Here is an 18,160-nt window from a genome sequence, read left to right on the forward strand (position 1 = left end):
TACCCATTTAATCTTCTTTTGTTACATCATTTCCAAATACACCACATGAGACATGAGACACAACGGTGTAGTACTCCAAGATTTTTTTGAGATAAAACTAGCATTATAATTTGGGAGAAACATGTTTTACCATTCATTTAGCCAGACTCATTCAAAAGACATCACATGCAAGGACATATACTCACATATGGTGCACACCTTCTTTTGCATTTGGCCATACACATACACACACTTGGATCCAAAAATGTACACGTGAATTGTCGTGTGAATGTCACCCCGCCTTCTTTTGCATGTGGCCATACACACATATACACACACTTGGATCAAAAAATGTACATATGTGAATTGTAGTGTGAATGTCACCCTTATTTAATGGTTCCAAAGCCAACGTCAAATATCTCATCCAATTTTTCTCTTGAAAATTTGCTCCTCTTCAAGCATAGTGGACTGTAGATAATGGACACAGATGTCTATATCACTAGCAAGTGCTTTTCACCCATGTAGTGCCACAGCTACCACTTGCTAGTTGCAGCTACCGTTTTGCTCGCAGTATAATCATAAACCCCATGGAAAATGTCCTTCCCTAGGAAAGCGCTAAGGTCTAGTCCTACTTCCCATTATGCAAAACCACATCAAATAAAGCAAAAGGGTACTTTTACGTGCACATGAACATTATCCAAGCGGGAGGATTCACAACTCCAAAATACTCATGAATACTCCAGAAATTAACATTCTATTTTCAATTGATAATTTGATTTCAAATAGTATAAAGTGCTTAACTTAATGCTTCACCAAAGTTTCTATAACAAATATAAGGCAGAATGGTCAATTGAGGTGGAAATTCTTATCATGAGATGAAAATAGAAGGGTTCAGAAAATTTCAAAAAACAAGCAATCATACCTTGAAATATCAACTATAATTCGAAGACTTATATATATAGTTAGAGTAACCCATATTCCACTAAAACCATCACTCTTAGAGAAAATGAATAACGAAGCTATGCTAATAATGGAGACCAAAACCTGGATACATAAACCTATTAGAGAAAAGTCAGCATATTTGGAAGTCACGAGAATTGGATAAATAAGGTCTTGATAGCAGAGATTTATGGGCTTGCAAAATAGGCAATCTGATGTTCCAATATTATCGCCATCAAAGACAAGCCAAAGAATTGATGGGTTGTGTAGTTGCAGCAAACTATCGTGCACATAAAGAGCATTTCCTCTCTGAATTGCCCCATTGTTTCTGACAAATTGTTTCCGAACAAACTCTCAATTCTTGATGCACATTCAAGATGACTATTTAAGCGCATCCTGAAATGGGCTCCCAGAGAGAGTTTGTCTAGAAACAATTTGTTTAAAACAATGGGGCAATTTAGAGAGGAGATGCTCTTTATGTGCATAACAGTTTGTTGCAACTACACAACCCCTCAATTCCTTGGCTTGTCTTTGGTGGCATCAATGTTAGAGCATCGGATTTTTGCCTATTTGACATGTTTGCCTACTTGGCATTTTCCATGCATGGCAAACTCATAAATCTCTACTACCAAGACCTATTTTTATTTAGTTCTCGTGACTTCCAAATATGTTGACTCTTCACTAATAAGTCTATGTATCCAGGTTTTGGTCTCCATTATTAGCATTGCTTCGTTATTCCTTCTTTCTAAGAGTGACGATTTTATTGGAATATGGGTCATTCTAAATATATAAGTTTTTGAACTATAGCTGGCATTTCAAGATATGATTATCCGCTTTTTAATAATTTTCCCAAATAACCCTTTCATTTTTATCACATGATAAGAATTTCAACCCCAATTAACCATCTTGCCTAATATTTGATATGGAGAACTTCGAAGAAGCACTAAGTTAAGCACCTTACTATTTGGAATCAATTTATCAACTAAAATAGAATGTTAATTTCTAGTTATCATGAGTATTTTGGAGTCGTAAATCCCTTGCTTAGATAATGTTCACGAGCATGTGAAAGTACCATTTTGCTTTATTTGATATGATTTTACATAATGGGAACTAGGAATAGACCTTGGCACTTCCTTAGGGAAGGACATCTTCCATGGGGTTTATGATTACACTACAAGCAAAAGAAAGATCATGTTCAAGCAATCGAACAAAATACTGGAGGGAAAAAAAGGCATCAGTAGAAATACTAGAATACAAGTCAAATTTCATCTTACAAAGTGACCTACCAAGTTGGAAAATTACTTGTTTTGACCAAAAATGAGGATACTATTTATCATACTGTTCTTATGAACAACTATAGAATGATGTCTTCTCGACTCGCCGAGTGCCGAGTTGGCTATTTCACAGTCAAGGATCTATCAACCCATGAAAAATGGCATCAGGGCATAATCCCTCCAATAGATATGGTAATTCAAGGAATTCCTATGGTCTACCTGATCCTATGACGGCGGAGAGTGAATTGCCAAAGCAAAAGGGGCTCAAACAAGGTACAAGTCTTAACTTGCTTCTTGAAAGACAATGGGAGTATAGGAAGAAACCGAATTGCTCATTGAATAAAAAAAAAAAGGTTCTCAGATCAAGTGGCAAATCTTAAGATGGGTTTGCTACCACATTTTGAACAAGAGGAGAAACCTTCATTGGTCTGCTAAGATCAAGAGAAGCTTAGTAGGAGAAAGAGGGTGCTACGAAAAGTGCAGTTGGCTCAAAATGCCATACTTATCAAGGAGAGCACGAGTGACCAAAGATACCCGAGCAGCTTTGATCAGCGGAAGACACTAATGGAGTGTAGTGGCTTGTTTGTTGGGTGAGCGTCCACCATTCATGTAAGACTCGATCGAGCAGCATTTATGGTACTGAAGCGACGCAAGGAAGCGACTAAACAGCCTGCAACAAGGGTGTTGTGGAACTAAATAGGGGAGAATGTCATGGACCAAATTCTCCCATACTCATATACCCTTGAGAGTGGAACTTTGTGGCGTCAAGGTGAAGAGCAAGTGATGTAGAAATGATGATACAATTGGTTCATGGGAGTGGCGTTAGGACGTTTGTGCTAAGAGTTCTAAGATTGAACAATTATAACTCTAGAAACTCCGAAGGCGGGATTGGCCTCCCATGCACAAATTGGTCAAAAGCTTATGCTACTCTCCTTATAAGGCCATAGCAGGCCAAAACCAGTTTCATGCCTAAAATGTTTCGTGCATCTTGCTCAAGGATTTGAATGCTCGAGCTAAGCTGGTCGTAGTATGGCATAATACAAGGATGCTATTCATCCTACTATTTTAGGAACAACTATAGAATGAAGGCTAGCTCGATGTCTTCTTGACTTGCTAGACACCGCATGCTACTCATGTATCTTTTTCTCTTAAACAACAAACACTCTAATGGAATAAATATTATAATAAGCTCACATACCTCACTTCCCAGTCCGTTTTATCCTCATAACCCCGACCGATGACTTGAATAGCCTCTTTAAGAAGGGTTTCTGGAGTTGTAGATTGAGGAACGCCACCATTCTCCATAAATGTACAGGCCACAAAGACAGTAGACTGACCAAACCTCTTCTCCAGGCTCATTTGCGACACAAGCAATGACTTTTCATCATCAAATCCAGCACCTATGAATATGAAAATAAAATGTTAGCCAGAGAGGTTCTAATATAAATGTTAAAGCTCCTTACAGCATTATAAGTTTTGAGCAGAAGATCAACACTATCACCTGAAATGAACTGTTTGATATTTAATAGCTCTTACACACAGGAGCAACATTAAAATGGATAGTGAGCAGGATTGCCAACATGAACTATTAAGGCACATTAGCAAGGTCTCAATGAAATAAGTGATTGATGAAGCTAGGTTTAATCCAAGAAAAGAAAACATTAAGAAAAACCTAAGAAACTCCATTACTGAAAGAATATAGAAATTGCGTCGTCGTAAGAATCCCGAGTCATCAGGGACAAAAGTCGTCCTCAGGCAAGTGTCAAAACCTCAAGGGCCACTATAAAATGAGGCTACATTCCAGATCTCAAGGCCTCACTAACTTGTATACCACTCTCTGCTGTTGACCAGTCAATTGTTTGGAGGTTGCAAGGAAGTTTCCAGCCAAATTTGAATGATCCAAGAAATAGCTAGATCTGTACCTTCCACAACCTCTTCTATATCTTGCAGGCTGAAGATAGGCACAGTTGGAACTACATGTTTGCCACTTATTGTCAAAAACCTTTTTACTTCATCTTGCTTTCTTTCGTAATCCACCACAGAGAGAAGACAGGACTCCTCACTTTCTATGCTTTGGCTTGTGAGGAGCTTCATAACCATATAAGGCTGTTCCATTGAACATACGCCCAGTTCCAACATAAACAAGACCTTGGATGCCATCCGAACCTCTTAAGCTTGTCCAGATCATAAGACAGAATGTCCGCCTAATGAGTTATGCAAGGAAGCTGAAGAGTGTTTTAATCTTAGTCCACAACAAAAGAACTCGCTTCGGTGGAGGACGTGATTCTGATGTCAGTGCAAGTAGCAATCTTGGACATAACATAAGAAAATGTATTTTAATGAAGAGACAAAGAGCCTAAACCAAAAGAACACAATATCGCGGTTGGTGTATCTGTCATTTCTGTCAACACCGTCATATCTCTTTGGAAATTGAACATGACACACATGTTTCCCAAGGTTATGATCCATCAAGAAATATATGACTTCTCTCAATGCTTTACTGTTGTTTATGTAGTGATGACAATCAAGATTCAACAAGAAAGGTCCATTAGTGAGGACAGCTGAGTCTCTCACCTAAATATAAAATAAGACAAAAGGTAAGGAAAGCATGAAAGCATCGACATCCATAATTAACAGACATATCTACTCACAAGAGCATTCATGGCACCAGCTTTCTTGTGATGTTGGAAGCCCAGACGTTTTCACAAGAAACATAGATCAAACGTGGCAACTCATTACCCTTAGCATCAAGACCTCCACTTCGCCCTAAGAAAACATGACAGCAGGCGAGTAATGCAAATGTTTTAGTAAGAAAAAAAATTGCTGCTTCCAGGATCCAGGAACCACAGTTTTACCCGTATCATAACTGAGTCAAGAGAACTTGGATGTGGAGTCATGGCCTTTAATACGCAGCACGATAGGAAACAAGAGAAATCTGCCACAGACAATGATATTCATGAGAAGAGAACTTTATAAAATGGAACCATAAGATCTTAAGATATGCAAACTTTATATAATAACCTGGAATTTTTTATAAGTTTCATACTTATTTATCGTGAGAGCTCCACTCCATCAAATTTAGTAATAGAAGTTAAATGATACTATTATCCAATTGACAACATCACCAATGTCGCATTGTACCAAAAAAAAAAAAAAAAAAAAAGCATTATCCAAAAACATAAAGTATTCCAAGTAGTATTTCGGCTCTTGTGATTTCCTGATGTATACTTGCATTATCGAAGAGAAAAAAAGTTAAGAAACTAATCCATTGTGTTACATTAGGAAGGCAAATTCATGGAGTGGATATAATCACAAAATTTTAAGTCAGTCGATACGTAATCATCATTATTGTAACTTTCTGATAAGTATCAGTAAATCAGATAATATATTTCAAATTGATTGTGAAGAGAATGCAACAACTTGAAACAGAAAAGAAAAAAAGAATCAGGGCCTATCAAGAAATAACTTAACATACAATAAAAGTTTTAAAGCTTTCACTTTTTGTTGCTGAAGTAATTTGGGTGGAGGAGAAGATTTCGAAGAGAGAGAGAGAGAGAGAGAGAGAGAGAGAGAGAGAGAGAGAGAGAGATTGCTGTGTTGCTACCTCATAGTTTAACTACAAATTAACCTGAATCAATCCGTGGTGGGTACGATTTTATGAGCTCAATCACAATATCAGATACATTCCAAAATTATAAATTGACCTGAATCATTCTGGGGCAGTCCCTCGTATTTTTTCCAGGCCATGGAGTCCCATCTTGCATTATCCATCCTTCCTCGGGAACCTTCTGTGCCTTGGCAACAAGTCCACTTATGAGGACTTTAAATTCTCATACTCTCTGCTATACATGAAACTGTAAACATGTCACATCGATGCAATGTACAAAGGGATTGCAAAACACTATCAAGATTCTGATCTAAACTCATGCATTCATAGCTTTGTGATCTTTGACAAAGACGGATGACCTTTGTCTTTCAAGTAGTCGATTTTTGGAGCGAAGCACCATTCGGGGGCTCAAGGCTTAAGGCTTTATGCTATGCTTCTTACAAAAGGAACCCTTTCCTTGCGAACTCTGATGTTCCAGAAGGGACCTCGAAAGTTAACATAGTAGCTCCATCGTTGGATACATAGCATGAGACCTTGTCAACTGGGTAGTCAACTGCAAGAACGAAGAATGCTGTATTTGCTGTCACTAGAGGATGTTCTTTAGTGGGTCGACAGTACCGACAACAGCAGCTAACTGTGATGGTTCTCCTTCTCCGTCGTGCCTATATCCATGTAAAGTTTCACAAAAAATTCTGATCTGACAAAACAAGTTGGTGATAAGAAAAACCTAAGTTACCAGATTCATGAAGTAGTGATACTACTAATTGCTAGTCTGTCGAGATACGTTTAATGGTTTACCAGAAACCACTTTGGGAACTGATCAATATCGAAGAAATTGCAAACCAAACCTCACATATCACAGATATTAACCACAGAGCATAGGCATTGGTCACAGGATTTGTTGTTCGGTAGCCTGGCTTTGTCATTCCCACAGAATAAGAAAAATATTTATGCGAAATGCAGCCAAGGACTGAACACGACTAACAGATTGAACGATTTATTAAAAAGTAGTGACAGTTACATTATTACACCGGTACTTATAGATACTAATGGAAAGCATGCGTCGGGAAAATTTTTGAGAATTTCTAGCAATTCGATATATGTTGACAGCTTTTTTGGTTGAAAACAGAGACAACCGCATAATTAAGAAACATCAACAAAGGAAAAGTTAGTGAAAATGGTCAGCGTCACTTTTAGCCCGACACGTGCCAAATTCGACTGTAGGAAATACTAAGCCAAAAAAAGAAGAAGACTAAGCTTAATATCGTAGAGACTCACAGTAAAGAGTCATCCACAAGCGCATCGGCGCTTGGCATTGACATCACCACCTCCTCTTTCAGAAGTAGCCTGGGCAGTGCTCATTGGAGCTATATTCTTCTCTTGCTTCATTTTCCAGCCATCAACCCTTTCCTTCCAGGCAACATTGTTCAGTCCTGATGAATCAAATTCCCTCAATGGGTCACCCTATTGTTAGCTGCATTGCCAGTACCACATAACCAATATGCGCCATACCTAGGGTTTACAACCATGTAGAGACAAGGGTGTCTGTGAATAACATTAGCATCAGCTACAGAAGGTAGAGAATGGATGCGCTTCCCAGCACCAACATCAGGAGATGTCACAGAGAGGCGTTCAGGTGAAGCAGCAGATAACTTCCCAGAAACCTAAATCGTGGTAAACGATGCAAAGACATGTTTAATTCTAAAACAACGGCAACGTGAAAACCAGCACCCCAAGCTCAAATAATGTAACTTTTGGCCACTTGTAAGTCGAGGAATACGATTGTGAGAAACCTCCATATCAAATTTGGGGCACTTGCATCCTCCTTCTCTCCATACCACGTGTGCTGACCCGAGATGTGTTCTTCGGTCTTCCGGTTTGGATTTTGATTTTCTAAGTAATCAAAATCTCTCCCAAAAACATCAATTGGCATCTTCTTCTTGGTCACCAAGAATAGCAGGACTTCCTGGAAAGAACAACTACAGCATAAAAGGAACCGCAGAGACTAATGGAGTTGCGAGAAAATCAATAGCATTACACGAATCACAAACAACTTCAATTCGATTGGTGGGCTCTCTCCATGGATCGTGATTCTCCTATTAAAAAAAAAAAAAAAAAGCCGGAAACGGATCACTCCTCTGCAGAAAAATCTCACGTGAGCATGAAGGTCTCGAAAAATCAAATTAATTCAGTGATCGCAAGTTCCTTTCTAAAATGTCCCGAAAGTTTGAGATCGAAGTACATGCGGATGGTGCACGGCACGCAGAAGCAAAGAAACTAGCAGACCTTTAACCAGAAAACTAACTGCAGACCAATATTCCACATCATGCTTTGAAAGAACGCCATGGCTGTCCAGTTGCTTAGAATGGCCTTATGCCCCTGATCCAATCCAGTAATGACGGTCACCGATGAGATTTCAAGCGCGGACAAATGAGAGGAGAAGAAGAGAATCGTGGGACGTTAAGATGAGAATCGTGGGACGTTACGTGGACAGTGGCCTTATGCTCTGCTCTAGTAGCAGACCGAAACCTGGTCAAAAGCACAACCGCAATCTCCGACCTTCTCGGTCGTTTGGAAACCAGAGCATCGTGGGACGTTACGTGGACAGTGGAGAGAGACATGAAAAACCGAGATGCTCGGTAACCGTAAGTTATCTTTTGGATACCCGGCAAGATCAGACTCGCTCTGATTTTATAAATAGAAAAAGCCACAAAAAAATCTCAAATTTTATCCACTATAACTTATTTACCCCAAATTTTATGTTAACAAACTATAAACTTGTATATGTAGGATATACTTACCTCCATCAAGTTTCCATAAATAAACATCATCAAAAATCTACTTACATGGACACCTAAAAGCAAACGGTATTGACATAGTAAGTGAAATAAAAATGGTGTTATTTTAACTAAAAAATTATGGGGTAGAACTTAAATGGATGGTAAATGTGTCACATAGCTACAAATTTTGAATATTTCATGTTACAAGAAAAGTTTAAAGCAAATGTGTTATAGTGGCTATAGTTTGAGACTTTTGGTAGCTTATTCCCTTTATGAAAGCTTCCATTCTTAGATTTTCAGTACATTTGTTGAATATACTGTAGCATATGTGAAACATGGAGCTTTCTGGAGTGCTAATGTTGATGGATTATTAGGATGCATTTGTTTCGCGAAAAATGAATCATTTAAAATGATAGTTTGTATCACTTATAAAAAAGAATGGACGAAAAAGTATATTTATTGTCTAAAGAAAATATTTAAATATATATTTTAATTGATAATGAAATTTTTTTCATTCATTAATTATTTCAAGTAATATAAATGATCTTTTAAAAAAAATTATTTATTTTTAGCCAAACAAATGGAATCTTGATTCATGATTTTATTTGAGGGTTGGAAACCTCATTTCACACTTCTAAAAGTGCAGTGAGTTAAATCATATGAACTTTATATGCAGAACTAGATGTTAAAATGTGAACTTTAGTTCCTGAAAAGTTCGCTACATTTTCAAAAGATATGAATTACTCATCCTTCTTTTCCAAATTTCTATTTCGGCTACATTGTTACTGCACAAGGACATTAATTAAAAATTACAATACAAAAATGTGTCTTCATAGAAGATTTAAATTAATGAAATCTTCCGTATGGAGAAAAACCAAATCTAATCCACTAAGCATGAAGACGAGAAGGACAAGTCACTACATGACTATCCAGATATATGCTTGATAGAAATTTTGAGCACATTTTGTTAGCTTATACTTTTCAGAAAATAGTTGTTCAACATGGTATTGTAGCTTCGGATGAAGGGTTTGAATCTTTGTACTCCCTCTTGTTGTCATTAAGTCTGTCACAATTGTTTGCCCTCTGGCAATTATTTGATGTGGTTGTTGCTACATTCTATGTCATTATATAAGATAGCTTAAACACCAAAGGGAGTACTAAGACATATACAACCCTGATATACAATGCTAATACGTTTCCCCATACCTCAAACTTTTGGGAGTAACAGTTGATCAACAATGACTAATTTCTAACTAGGAGGATTTGACCGTGTCAAAAGCATGCTTAACCAAGAACAGTTTTTGCAAAAATTATTGCTTATAACATCAGCATCAGAGTTACAGACCCAAAAAAAAAAAAAAAAAAAAAAAATCAGCGTCAGAGTTTTACAAAGTGTGAAGATTAAGAAATCACCATTAGCATGGAAACAACAATTTATAGACTGAAGTTGCTTAACCATGACAAATTTAAGCCTATGCTTTGTAACTAGAATCATTAATACCCTTTTTTTCATAGGAAAAACCTGAATTGCAAAAAAAATACCTCACTCTCATTACTACAAGCATGTTAGATTTGACTTTAACTACCTTTCAGTGCCATAACATGCTAAGACAAGCAAAAACACTCTAAAAGAAGTAATGAAATTCTGGATTTCCTCTTGTGAATAATTGTAAAAGGCATTATAATAATATTGATAGAAACTTCAAGTTTAGCAGGTTATACATGGAAAGAGTCATACCTGTGGTCCTTGGCGTTGTGATGGTATCTTAGCAAGAAGCTCTTCCATGGGAGTCAGTGGAGCAGTTGTTTCAGCAATCACTTCCACCACTTTACAGTATGAAAGGCCACAGTTTTTGGCCATGACTGCCATGAGTTCTGCCACCTGAAATAGTAAATCAGAAATGCCTTTCCTACCATTGGCAATGTTGAAAATGTGTGACACTATCCCTGAGAACATTTTCCCCCACAAGTCCTGCAAGGGTGGAAATCTTTTTCATTCAAAACAGAGAATAAATATTTGCAGTATTTATTCAGAATGCAAACTGAAACGCTAGCAAAAACAGTAAAAGTGACTCCTCAATTCATCATTTTTGAGGTGAAATTTTAACAAGTGCAAGACCTCATACATATACTATTAATTCAGACAGATCTGCAAAGCAGTAAGGACCAGGAGTTGAAATGATAGAACAAACCTGATACACCTAAAAGGTGATATGAAATAGATTAAAAACAGAACATACAATGTGTGGAACTTTGTCCTGCCACTGCCAATAAGCCTAAATCTCATGCAAAAACAACAACAATAAATGAAGCCTCATCCCACTAAATAGGATCAGCTATATGAATCTTAGATCTCTTGCAAAGATGCAAAAATTTATTCAGAATGTTTGCTTGGCCCATCTGCTTCACTCACCCAGACCAAAAGCAAACAAAATAGATCTCCTAGCAAAGTTTTATGCATATTCAGAAAATAATATCTTTACTTTCTTTAAAGTTATATACCGTTTGGTTTTTTCCCTTCAGTAAAAAAGAAATGTCTTCAGTTTCTTGATAGCTAGAAAGTCTAAAATTGCTTGCTGACTTATGCATATGCAAATAAACTTGACAACTTTACCTGAAGGTTTGAAACTTGGCCTCAAATAAAGTATCTTCCTCTGACAGAGTAATATTATGAGTTTCTTTATAAGCATCAGTAGGCCGCTCCATTTCCCCTGGCCTCACTATCTGAATTAACACTTGTAGATTAGTAAGATTATTCAAAAACTGTGTTCAACTGAAAAGTTGATTCAAGAAATACTCACAGTGTAAGGAGTACCACTGGCTATAAGTGCTTCTTCAGCTTTTCTTTCCAGATTAACACTCCCCAGAACAAACTTAAGGGGCAAGAAAGCAGTAAATAGATCATGTTTAAATATCTTTATGAATAGAGAATAGTCTCACAAAAGAAAAAAAAAGCCCACTTACTTCAGTATAGCCGCAGGAAATCCGACCTTGTTTGTTCCCAAAGATGAAACCATGATGAAGTGGTTAACTTTGGCCGAAGTTGCTGTCCAAACAGAGATAACACAATTTGATGGAGCCAACTTCAAGAGAAGGCACATATAAAAACTACAGTTCTCTTTCATAAAGTTTAGTCAAATTCAGTTTCACCAGGTTATTTTAATAAATGTAAAAGATCCAATAAAGATTTTGCAAATTGCTTCCTCAATTCTCCTGGCCAAGTCTTCATTTGTTACTCTTGTAGTTGAATGATCTTACTTTACGCAAAAACCTAACGATCTAATTGTTGCATAAGAATCTTGAGGCACTAAAGAAAATGATCTTCGGTGGCCAGGACTCAAGTGACCCCTTGATTTTATGGACTTTATCTACCTGCATCAATGAGGTTCTTCGTAGCCATATAGTCAATTCTGTATGGGCCCGTCACATCAAAAACTTCCTTTTCGCTTGCACCAATGCAGCATATAACCACAGAAGCATTGGCTAAGGCTGGCCTTACCTGATCTGGCTTCTCCAAGTCACATTCCACAACTTCAAGCTTCTCTTCAGCTGGGCTAAAAACCAGAAAATAGCCGTTATTTGTTATCACAGAGTATCTTATAAACAATAATGGATTTGTACTACTCTTCTTTCGTCTGAAAATTTCCTCTTTGAATTATTTAGAAAGAAAGAAACAGAACATAAATCCCAGCTTTCCATATTTTATTTTCTTACGTTTAAACCCCTCCTTCGTGTCATCCCCCTCAAACTTCTTCTGTTTGACACTCTGCAAGAAGTTTGTCATTAACTGAGTCATTATAGCAGGAAACTGGCAAGCTATGGAGAGCAAGTTCAGATCAACCAAACCTTCTACCTGCACAAGAGTTACTGCTCTTTTAGCACTTCGCACACCAGCTCTTACTCGATATCCTAATTTCAAAAGCTCCCTAAAGAAGAATCCATCCTCTTGATCAAACGAAAGTAAGGTATAAAACAGTTTGCATTGGAAGTGTAAGTTCTGGAAAGCAACCTCACAGTCCGTGATCCAACTTTTCCAGTGGCACCAGCAACAAATACAGGACCCTCATCTTTCTTATCAACATCACTTGGTATTGCTTCTGTTGTTGCAAAGCTCATTCTGGTTGCACCTAAGGGATTGATGAAAATTTTAATCATAATGCAGATAGCTACATAGGATAAGCCACGATACTTCCAATGAGGTTAGTACTATTAGTTTCAGGTCTGGCCAAAAGAAAACGATAATTGCATTAGTCTTGCTTCTCCAATTTTATTAATGACTTCAATATCTAGTCCTAAAAATGATGCCCAATCTATCGCCAGTGCAATATTGTGTACAAACAAGAGACCGATACATTCAGTAATGAAACAAATAAAAAAATGCATACAGCCTGACTGGGATGCATGAAATTCAAGTCGTGATTAAGAAATGGGAGCCTCCATTTCCAATTGCATGCCCATTTAAGCATTATGCCAATTAAATTTTGGTCTCTAACTGCAATCCTACACGCTAGAATTGAAGAATTGGCGTTCCTCACCTCACGGATCCATGATATCATCAACATGCACTGCAGAAAGACTATTCATCATTTAACCCCCTTCAGCTTTAATGCTAGGAAAGTCGTGGTTGCAGACACATTCCAATATGCTCGCTAAGCATATCCTGAACCTATCACAAAAAGTTCTTGGTGGAGCAAGTTCATCAAGACCTGCAAAAACAGGTTGTGGTTAAGTTCATCATATACTTCTTCAGTATATGTAACATGATAATATTAGATTGAAACATAGACAATAGTGGCGGAAATACGGTTCGAGTCTTCTTCCGTCTAATTTTGCCTTTCGGGCAGAGTTCCTTCTCTGACATTGTCAGTGGGAGGCTCCTTGCTAATTTCATGATCCGAAGAACAGGACGGAGACTGAGGCTCGGTATCGGGCTCTTCGGCATCTCCTTCCATTTTAGCCTTGTCCTACATGAAAAATAAGATTTTCTTTAGCCAGCATACTAGGACAAAAATGCAGTTGTCATCAAATAAATATTTTCCTTAACATTGGCTTCGCCTTTTTCACAAACAAGGGTACAGCAGACTCATGGCTCCTATCTGCAAGACATCAGAAGTCTATATGCTGCATAAAGATGATGATTCAGCAGTCCATGCAGTGTAAAGTCTCCCATTTTCTTTCTTCAAAGTCAGTTTTACTTTCCAAATTAAGTTCCTGGATGAAACACATTATGACCTTCCATATCCCTCAGACTGTCCAAAAGTGCAAATCTCTAACCTTGAATTTCTTACATTCAGGTGATCAAACTTCAATGTATTAATGAAATAAGCAAAATGAAAAGACAGTATTACTACAGGAAACTTAAATAAATACGCACTATATGAAACAAGACATCTAGTTGGAAGTTCCACTTTATGTCTGTATGAACATAAATTGTAGATGAAGTCAATGGATTGAGGAATATGACCAAAGAGAGGACCAAAGAAAATGGAAAGTAAAGCACAATGGCAATGCACATGTCAGATAACTCCTCTCATATGGCGATTTTGGTTTTGTTAAGGTAGGGCAAATTTGAGAATCCTAGACATTTGCAAGTGAAAAAAAATGAATTCTATAGACTTGTTGAAAGAACTTTACCTCTAGTTCGTCAAGGCCCTTGACAACCCGCAGCTTAGAGCACCCACCGATGAATGAATGGTGAAGGTTCTTCAACTTCGACATACCGCTGAAATTTTCCATAGCATTGCAACTACAAATTTCAATCGTTTGCAAGGATAACAATGTCGACGACTTGAATCTCAAGTAGGTTTTCACACGTCGACAATCTAAGGCATTTTAGTTTCTTGAAGGCGTTGGGAAGACGAAGTACTCTCGGTCTCAATCGAAAAGACTTTGATTGATCGAGGACCCCGTGAGATCCTACCTCACTGCATAATACTATCCTTCCAATTGACCGGCACTCATAGATATTTAATATCTCTAGTGATGCCGACATCCCAACAGACTAAATCTGAATCATATTAGGGCAACAGCGTACATACAATGTCCATAAGCTATATGGTATGGATAAGCTCCGAAGTTCACAACTGAGCAAATATAAGTGCTACAATTGTGAAAGTCCCCCGAGCTGAATTTATTGCAATCCCAAGAAATTAAGCGTCAAATCTAACAGAACTTTCGAGTTAAATAGTGGCAATCCTATGGAGCTAAAATTGTGAAGATTTAAAGAAAGTAAGGAAGGCAGTAGCTGCTTGAGGGGTTGTAGGTCTAGTCCTCTCAAACGAAGATGTTCTAGAAGATAAAGGAGACCCAACTCCGGAACCGGTGCAGTGAACTTGAGAAAATACATGCTCAACTCTTTTAGTTTGGATAGCCTTCAATCCACCCCAGGTCACATTTGTGCTTTACATTTGGCGAATTTTGATTGACAGAGAAATCGGGCCAAATCTACCAAATTGGTAAACTTTGAGAGATTTGGGACTACGGCTGCGTTGGTTCAACATTTGTAAGGGGCTTTAAGCCCAATGCAAATGCTGAAAGCCCAAAACTACTTTGGGAAATGCGATTATGTTTGGTAAATTTTTTTTGCAAATGGACTTTGAGTTGAATGTGCATTTGGTAAAAAAAAAAAAAATTCCGCAATGGGCTTCGATGGGTATAATATATGTATATATATCTCCTTTTTTTTTTTTTTTGAAAATTGAACAAAACCTTCGCCGGGCGGCGAAGGGCTACGGCCGCCCGAGCCAGATCTAGTGCCACAAGACCACCGGCCACCACCCCACCTGCGACCGACGACATTCGTGCGACGGTCGTGCGATGATCGTGCGGCATTCGTGCGATGGTCGTGCGGCGGTTGTGCGGCAACGAGCGGCGGTCATGCGGCAAACAGCGAATGGGTCCAAGAGCAAGAAGAAAAAAATAAATAAATAAATAAATAAAATTATAAATTTTTACCAAACGCATTTCTAATCTGTTTCTATTCCTAGAATAGAATTTTTGTATAATTATCAAGTACCTTATGTTACTCAGAAATTGATCCCGAAATAGAAATAGAAAAAAACAATTTTTGAAAAGAAATAGTTCCCTGGAATAGAAACCCTTCGCAATGGGCTTTGATGGGTATAATATATGTATATTTATCTTCTTGTTCTTCTTTTTGAAAATTGAACAAATGCAGCACGCCAGATTGAACATGTAAAAGACTAAAATCGTTGGAAGCTCAGGCAACTCAGCAATCTCATCACACCTCGTTAAGTCAAGTGTTAAGAGGCAAGAAAGCATGTTAATTGTTCTCGGAACTTTGACAAATTTTGGTTAGAACATAAATCTAGGACTCTTAGAGAGGAAAGATGTCCTATCTCATCAGAGTATCGCCTTCCAACTCCCTGCGACAACCAAGATAAAGCTCCTCTAGTTTCTCCCATTTTCTTTCTTCAAAGTCGGTTTTACTTTCCAAATTAAGTTCCTAGATGAAACACATTATGACCTTCCATATCCCTCAGATTGTCCGGAAGTGAAAATCTCTAATCTTGAATTTCTTACATTCAGGTGATCAAACTTCAATGTATTAATGAAATAAGCAAAACGAAAAGACAATATTACTACAGGAAACTTAAATAAATACGCACTATATGAAACAAGACATCTAGTTGGAAGTTCCACTTTATGTCTGTATGAACAGAAAATTTAGATGAAGTCAATGGATTGAGGAATATGACTAAACAGAGCGGACCAAAGAAAATGGAAAGTAAAGCGCAATGCCGATGCCTGTATCAGATAACTCCTCTCATATGGCAATTTTTGGTTTGTTACGGTAGGGCAAATTTGAGAATCCTAGACATTTGCAAGTGAAAAAATAAATTCTATAGACTTGTTGAAAGAACTTTACCTCTAGTTCGTCAAGGCCCTCGACAACCCGTAGCTTAGAGCACCCACTGATGAATGAAAGGTGAAGGTTCTCCAAGTTCAACATACCGCTAAAATTTTCCATAGCATTGCAACTATAAATTTCAATCGTTTGCAAGGATAACAATATGCTGACGACTTGAATCTCAAGTAGGTTTTCACACGTCGACAATCTAAAGCATTTTAGTTTCTTGAGGGCGTTGGGAAGATGAAGTACTCCCGGTAAACAATCAGTAGTCTCAATTGAAGAAGACTCTGATTGATCGAGGACCCTGCGAGATCCTACCTCACTTCATAATACTATCCTTCCAATTGACCGATACTCATAGATATTTAATATCTCCAGTGATGCCGACATCCCAACAGACTAAATCTCAATCATATTAGGGCAAGAGCGTACATACAGTGTCCATAAGCTATATGGTATGGATAAGCTCCAATTTCACAATCGAGCAAAGATAAGTGCTGCAATTGTGAAAGTCCCTCGAATTGAATTTCTTGCAATCTCGAGCAATTAAGCGTCAAATCGACGAACTTTCAAGTTAAATAGTGGCAATCTGTGGAGCTGAAATTGTGAAGGTTTAAAGAAAGTAAAGAATGCGGTAGTTGCTTGAGGGGTTGCGGGTCTAGTCCTCTCAAACGAAGATGTTCTAGAAGAGAAAAGGAGGCCCAACTCCGGAACCGGTGCGGTGAACTTGAGAAAATACAAGCTCAACTCTTTTTACTTTGGATAGCCTTCAATCCACCCCGGAGTCACATTTGTGCTTTACATTTGACAAATTTTAATTTACAGAGAAATCGGATAGGGCCAAATCTACCGGATTGGTAAACTTTGAGAGATTTGGGACTACGGCTGCGTTTGGTTCAGCATTTGCAAGGGGCTTTGTGCCCAATGCAAATGCTGAAAGCCTAAAGCTACTTGGGGAAATGGGATTATGTTTGGTAAATTTTTTTTGCAAATGGATTTTGAGTTGAATTTGCGTTTGGTAAAAGAAAACTTTCGCAATGGGCTTTGATGGGTATAATATATGTACATATATCTCCTTTTTATTCCTTTTTTTTTTTTTTTGAAAATTGGAACAAAACCCTTCGCCGGACCGGTGAAGGGCTACGGCCGCGCCGAGCGATTCGGCGACACAAGACCGGCCACCGCCCCACCCGCGACCGGTGGGCTATGGCGGCAATCTGTGGCGACGATCTACGATCGTGCAACGGTGTTGAAAGAGTCATACGACATTCATGCGACGGCCATGCGGCATTCGTGCGACGGTCGTGCGATGATCGTGCGACATTCGTGCGGCGGTCGTGCGGCAACGGGCGGCGATTGTGCGGCAACGAGCGGTGGTACGTGAGCAAGAAGAAAAAACAAATAACTCCTCTCATATGGTGATTTTTGGTTTGTTAAGGTAGGGCAAATTTGATAATCCTAGACATTTGCAAGTGAAAAATTAATTCTATAGACCAGTTGAAAGAACTTTACCTCTAGTTTGTCAAGGCCCTTGACAACCCGCAGCAAGAGCACCCACCGATGAACAACGGCGAAGGTTCTTCAAGTTCCACATACCGCTAAAATTTTCCATAGCATTGCAACTATAAATTTCAATCGTTTGCAAGGATAACAATGTACTGACGACTTGAATCTCAAGTAGGTTTTTCACACGTCGACAATCTAAAGC

General features: G+C 38.2%; 1 long non-coding RNA gene and 1 pseudogene across 1 annotated transcript; both read right to left on the reverse strand.

Annotated features, from left to right (window-relative positions):
- Positions 1-3,345: 3,345 nt before the first annotated feature.
- Positions 3,346-8,145, reverse strand: LOC104455381 (annotated as a pseudogene).
- A 3,257-nt stretch (positions 8,146-11,402) lies between these two features.
- Positions 11,403-12,092, reverse strand: LOC120295446. The gene is made up of 3 exons (XR_005552832.1): positions 11,952-12,092; positions 11,544-11,625; positions 11,403-11,452 (listed from the first exon to the last, which is right to left on the reverse strand). It is a non-coding gene; the product is annotated as an uncharacterized LOC120295446 (long non-coding RNA).
- Positions 12,093-18,160: the final 6,068 nt, after the last annotated feature.

The sequence above is a fragment of the Eucalyptus grandis genome, chromosome 7 (assembly GCF_016545825.1).
Source record: "Eucalyptus grandis isolate ANBG69807.140 chromosome 7, ASM1654582v1, whole genome shotgun sequence".
NCBI lineage: Eukaryota > Viridiplantae > Streptophyta > Magnoliopsida > Myrtales > Myrtaceae > Eucalyptus > Eucalyptus grandis.